General features: G+C 39.6%; 1 non-coding gene across 1 annotated transcript; it reads left to right on the top strand.

Moving 5' to 3' along the window:
• Positions 1 to 851: 851 nt before the first annotated feature.
• On the top strand, positions 852 to 924 carry TRNAN-GUU. The gene has a single exon. It is a non-coding gene; the product is annotated as a tRNA-Asn (tRNA).
• Positions 925 to 6,646: the final 5,722 nt, after the last annotated feature.

Genomic DNA, 6,646 nt, shown 5'->3' on the forward strand with positions numbered 1-6,646 from the left:
CAGGCAATGATCATCATTGGATGCTGACACCATGAGGTGAAAGGTTCAAGGAAGACTGAATAGCCACATGGTGCCAAATCACTGGCCCACGGAGGTCTTACTGGTTATAAGTGAAGAAATACCTTGACCATGCACAGATCAGGTTTTCATGACCTGATCCCACTAATCAATCTTAGCTTCACTCATGTGACAGCTAGTCACTCTGAGCCTTCTGGTGTGATACAACAGGACTCTGACGCACCATCTAGGAAGAATTCTTGTCAAAAATGTCTTGCTAAAATCGATCAACCTTTAGATCTAGTTTCTAGTGTGCCTGGAAATACAGGAGCTAGAGGGTCAAGTTAAATACATCACGAGAAAGCAATCAGACAAAGCCAAGAAGGTAGGGCATTCTAGCCCTAAGACAATAGACTGTGTTTCTTCAATGAGTCAGTGACCTGGAAAAAAGGGAGGAGAAGGAGGAGAGGCAATTCTAGGCTTAAAGAGGCTTAAAAGATATGACCAAACACAGTTCGTGGACCTTGATTTGGTTCTGGTTTGAATAAGTGTAAAGGACATTTGGGATAAGTGTGGATATGGAGGAATTTGATGATTTGGGATTCATTTTGTTAGGTGTTACAATGGTTATCATATGTCTGATTTTTGTTAAAGGATGAGTATTGAAATATTTAGGGATGAAGTGTCACGTTGACTATAAATACTTTAAAATACTTTGGCCAAAGCCAATATGGCAAAATGTTCACAGTTGTTTTATCTAAGTAATATATATATATATATATATATATATATGAATGTTCATTATGTGATTCTCTCTACTTTTCTGCATGTTTAAAATTATTCATAATAGGGGCACTTGGCTGACTCAGTCGGTAGAGCATGAGACTGTTGATCTCAGGGTTGTGAGTTCAAGCCTCACGTTAGGTGTGGAGCCTACTTTAAAAAAGAAAAGAAAAGAAATTATTCATAGTAAAGAATAAAGACAAGGGCAGGCTGAACAAGCATTCATTTATCTCATAAGCATTTATTGAGCCCTACTATGTACCAAGCACCGATTTAGGCCTTGGAGCTATAGTGATTGAAAAAAATTTAAAGTCCTTTCCTGCCCTCCTGGAATTATATCCATGTGGAGAAGAAAGACAACCAAGCAGGTACAGTATAATGTATGTCAAGTGGTGACAAGTGCTATGGAGAAAAACAAGGGCAAGAAAAAAAGGACAAGAAGAACATCTATATTGGGTAGATATTGCTATTTTATGGGGAATAATCCAGGAAGACCTTCCTGAGGGGTTGACATTTGAGCAGAGCCCTAAAAAATGTGAGAAAAACAGACACTGGGATACCTGGTAGAGGAGCAAAGGTTTAAAGCAGAAGGAATGGTAAGTGCAAAGGTCCTGAGGTAGGAGCATGCTTCAGGTTATTCAGGAAACAATGAGGAGGCCAAGGAGGGTCATGTGGAATGACAAAGGGAGAATGATAAGAGATGAGCTCAGAGAAGCGGTGAGGGGGAAGAAGGGGTACAGATAATGGGGAAACTTACAGGCCATTTCAGCTTTTACTCTGAGTGAGATGGGAAACATTAAAGAAGGGACATGATTTGTCCTAGTTATTATTATTGGATTTCTAAACATACAAAAGGAGAGAGATATGAACACGCACACACCCATCACACAGCCTCGTCGCTGATTCATGCTGAATCTTATTTCATCCATCCCTTCCTCACCACCCAAACAGATTAGTTTGAAGTAAACCCCAGACATCGTATCATTTCACCTGTAAATATATTTATATATATCTTTAAAATATAAGGCTTCTTTAAGAAAACTCACAACAAACCATGATCACTCCTAAAACATTAACAATAACCCCTGAATATTGTAAACTACTTAGTGTTCAATTGTCCCAACTGTCCCAATTTCAGAGTTCATATGAATCAGCATCCACAGAAGAATAATGAATTGCAATTGTTAAAATAGCTTTTAATCTATTTCAGTCCCTAAGATTTCCCTTTTTTTCTTTCAATTTTATTGAGATACAACGGACATACAGCACTATAAGTTTAAGGTGTACAGTGTAATGACTTAACATAAATTGTGAAATAATTACCATAGTAAATTTAGTTAACATCCATTACCTTGTGTAGATGCACACACACACACACACACACACACACACACAAAGAATGAAATGAAGAAAGGAAGAGAGGAAGACTTTTTTCTTATGACAAGAGTTTTTAAAATTTACTCTCTTAGCAACTTTGAAATACACCCATGGCAGTGGTGACTATAACGGTCATGTTGTCCATTACACCTCCAGCATATGTTTATCTTATAATTGAAAGTTTGTACCTCTTGACCACCATCTTCTATTTCCTCTACCCTCTACTCCCTGTCTCTGGTAACCACAAATCTGATGTCTTTTTCTATGAGTTTGGTTTTCTGTTTTTAGATTCCACATATAAGTGAAATCATACAGGATTACCTGGGTGGCTCAGTTGGTTACTCCTCCAACTTCGGCTCAGGTCATGATCTCAGGTTCGTGGGTTCGAGCCCCACGTCAGGCTCTGTGCTGACAGCTCAGACCCTGGAGCCTGCCTCAGATTCTGTGTCTCCCTTTCTCTCTCTGCCCCTCTCCTGATCACACTATCTCTCTCTGTTCCTCTAAAATAAATAAATGTTAAAAAATTTTTTTAAAAGTCAGTGAAGTCATGCAGTTTTTGCCTTTGTCTGACTTACTTACGTAACCTGGTGCTCTCAAGGTCCATCCATGTTGTTGCAAATACCAGGATTTCCTCCTTTTGATGGCTGAATAATATTCCATTGCATGTATACACTACGATTTCATTATTCATTCATCTGTCAATGGACACTTAGGTTGCTTCAATATCCTGGTTATTGTAAATAATGGTGCAATGCACACGGAGGTGCAGATATCACTTCATTATAGTGATTTTGTTTCCTTTGGATTTATACCCTATCGTGAAATTCTGGATCATCTGCTAGTTCTACTTTTATGTTTTTGACGGCCCAGGATTCTCCTTCATAACTAGTTTTCTTTTTCAATTGAAAAGACTAGCTCATTTGTTCTATAGAGTTTCCTACTATCTGAATTTTGCTGCTTACACCCCCATGGTATTATTTAACATGTTCCTCTGGATTTCTTATAAAATGGTAGTTATATCTGGAGACCTGATCACATTCAAGTTTACTTTTGGGGGGAGGGGCAAGATTATGTCATAGATAATGTTGGGTACTTTCATTAGAAGATGTATAACGTTGAGGGGTGCCTGGGTGGCTCAGTCAGTTAAACACCCGACTTTGGCTCAGGTCATGATCCTGCAGTTCATGAGTCTGAGCCCCATATCAGGCTCTGTGCTATCAGTGCAAAGTCCACTTCAGATCCTCTGCCTCCTTCTCCCTCTCTCTGTCCCTCCCTCTCTCTGTCCCTCCCTCACTTGTGCTCTCTCTCTCTCAAAAATGAATTTAAAAACATTTTTTAAAAAGATGCATAATGTTTGATTGCCCTACACGTCCTCATCTAAACAGCCACAGATGATTTTTGCTTAGATCTGTTAATTTTTTAGAAGTTTCAAAGTGTTGACATTTTATTTTATTTTTCTCCCTCTTTCATATAGATAGATAGATGGTAGATAGATAGATAGATAGATAGATAGATAGATAGATAGATAGATATAAATATGCAAAGTTCCCTACATCAGCTATTTGGTTTACTGCACTGACAAGGAGAAGATATACTTAGCTCTTTCCTTTTGTACATTTTCAAAATAATGAATTAATAACCTCGTCTGTTCCTTGTCTATTGCCACATAACAAATCACCAATGTAGTGGCTTAAAACAGTACTCATTTATTATCTTACAGTCTCTGTGGGTGAGGAATCCAGCCTGGTTAGCTGGGTCCTCTCCTGCGGCCTCTCACCAGGCTGTAATCAAGGTATTGGTTGGGGCTGTGGTCTCACGGAAAGGCTTGACTAGGGAAAGATTTGCTTCTGCGCTCACTCACACAGCTGGGGAGAGGAGCACACAAGGGTGTTAACGCTAAGAGGTCACCTTTGGGGGCCACCCTACCGTCGTCCTGCTACACCCAGCGTTTTTTTGTTTGCTTAGTAAGACCTGGATTATTTCAATCTTTTTTTTTTTTAAGTAGGCTCCACGCCCAATATGGGGCTTGAACTCACAACGCTGAGCTCAAGAGTTGCACATTCTACCAACTAAGCCAGCCAGGTATCCCACTATGACCTGGATTATTAAAGCATTAAAGGATTATTCTGGCTGCTATGTGGAAACTGTAGAGCAGGGGAGCATGCTTTATGCATCCCCAGCCTCGTTATTTGCCACCTCGATATCAAATAACGACTTAAACTTAATTATGAGACAACAAGGGACCACGGGACCAAGACCCAAGTGAAAAACCTTGTGCACCTGGGGCACTTTCTGTTGGCTTTTATTGTTAAACCACACCTCCTCCTAACAGAGCAGAACTAGGATGCGGCCCTACAGACAAGCTCAACTTAAAACAGAGGAACCCAGCTCCAATGAGCTGCCCCAGTTGCCTGACAATTCTGACCAATCAGAACGAGGTCTTTCCAACCAATCAGGACAAGGCTCTTCCAACCAATCAGGAGGAGGCAATTTTTTTTTCCTTTCCCTCATTAGCAAATTGGCTGGGAATGAGATCTTGAGCAAAAACTTTAGCTGTGGGAGCAGGGCTTTTGCCCTGTTCCAGAACGCCAGCCTGAGAGTTTCATTGGTGCTGTGTCTTCCTTGAGCTCCAGCTGAAGCTCTAGTAAAACCTTTGGTTTGGGGGTACAGCCTCATTACTATCATGGTGGGGGCCCCCAACCCTGACTCCAATAACAGTACTATGTAACGGTAAACAGTTGTTGTTCCTATGTTATTGTGTTGAAACGACTATTTAACATGTGATTAATTTTTTTAAGTTTGTTTTGAGAAAGGGAGAGAAGCCCAAGCAGGCTCCGCACTGTCAGGGCAGAGCCCGACCCCGGGCTTCCGACCTGAGCGGAAATCAAGGCTGCTTAACCCACTGAGCCACCCAGGCGCCCCTGTTAAACTCTAGTTTTTAAGGCCACATAATTGCTAATTTCGTTAAGGCTGCCCAGCCGGTCGCTGACTGTGGCCTCACACTAGCTAGCAAGGTGTAGTCTCTCCAGAGACTGAGCCAAATGAAGATCTCCTGTTTTCTTTCCCAGCTGAACTAGTGGTTTCTTGCCACTTAAGTAGCAATTAAATAGCTTCAAAAGTGAGCGTGACTCATTTAACAGTTGATTGAGAGGACTTTGTCCTAAATCAAATCGAGCCCCTCCTATTCTTTTTTTAAAGTGTAAACAGTGCTTGTTAGGGTTTTTCGAGTTCTTCTTTTATTTTTTTAGGGTTTTTCAAGTTTTTATTTTATTTGTTTTTTTTAGGATTTTTCAAATGTTGAATTACATGCGTGATATGAGATAACTACTTTTTTAAAAAAGTACTACAGCTAAAGGTAAAATTAGCCTTGACTATCCCTTCTGTTAACTCCCTTCCATTCTAGAGGTAACTACAGTTAACAATTTGGTGTGTATCCTTGTGCAGCGTTGTCCCTGCATTTACATAAACATGTATGTATTGATTAAAATAAATTCTATTGTTTTATATGGTTTCTATGTAAATAATGTTACATTGTAGACATTGTTCGGCAACTTGCTTCAAAATCTTTAAAAGTGAATGTCACTGGGGATGAAAGGCATAGGGAATATAATCCGTTGACACTGGAACAGCAACATATGACAGAGTTACACTGTGGTGAGCACAGTGTACGTAAGTACGGGGTTGCCAAATTGCTACATTATACACCTGGAACTAAGGCAACATTGTGTGTCAACTGTACTTCAATAAAAAAATAATCATTAAAAAATAAAATATAAAAAAAATTAAAAAGGCATGTAAACAACTGAAAAAAAAAAGTGACCATGACTCACTAAACACCCAATTGTTTGGGAAGATTGGTCCTAAATTTTCTCACACCCCACATCCAGCAAGTTATGTCGGCTACCCCTAAGAAATTAACCCAGACTCTACTTCTCACTACCTCTCTGTCACCCATCATGGTCCTTGCTTCATCTCTTGCCTCCCTGCAGTCCATTCTCAACAATTCTTATATAAGAGAGAGTCTTTTTTAACTTCTAGCTAGATATACCCAAAAATAACCGAAAGCAGGGACTCAAGAAGATATCTGTATAGCCAAGCTCATTGTAGCACTATTCACAATAGCCCAAAGGTGGAAACAATCCAAGTGTCTCTCAGCAGATAAATGGATAAAGAAAATATGTCATATACATATGCAATGGAATATTATTCAGTTTTAAAAAGGAAGAAAGTTCTACCACATGCTACAACATGGTGAACCTTGAAGCAGGACATAAAAGCACAAGTAATGTATGATCTCACTTGAGGTATTTTGAGTAGTCACATTCATAGAGACAAAGTAGAATATTGATTACCAGGGCTCAGGAGGAGAGGGGCCTGGCTCTTTATTGTTTAATGGGTACATTATTGGTTAATGAGTTTCAATTTTGGAAGATGAAAAAGTTCTGGAGGTAGGTACTGGTAATGGTTGAAAAACAATGTGAATGTATTT

This window comes from Suricata suricatta, chromosome 8 (genome assembly GCF_006229205.1).
Source record: "Suricata suricatta isolate VVHF042 chromosome 8, meerkat_22Aug2017_6uvM2_HiC, whole genome shotgun sequence".
In the NCBI taxonomy this organism is placed as follows: Eukaryota; Metazoa; Chordata; class Mammalia; order Carnivora; family Herpestidae; genus Suricata; species Suricata suricatta.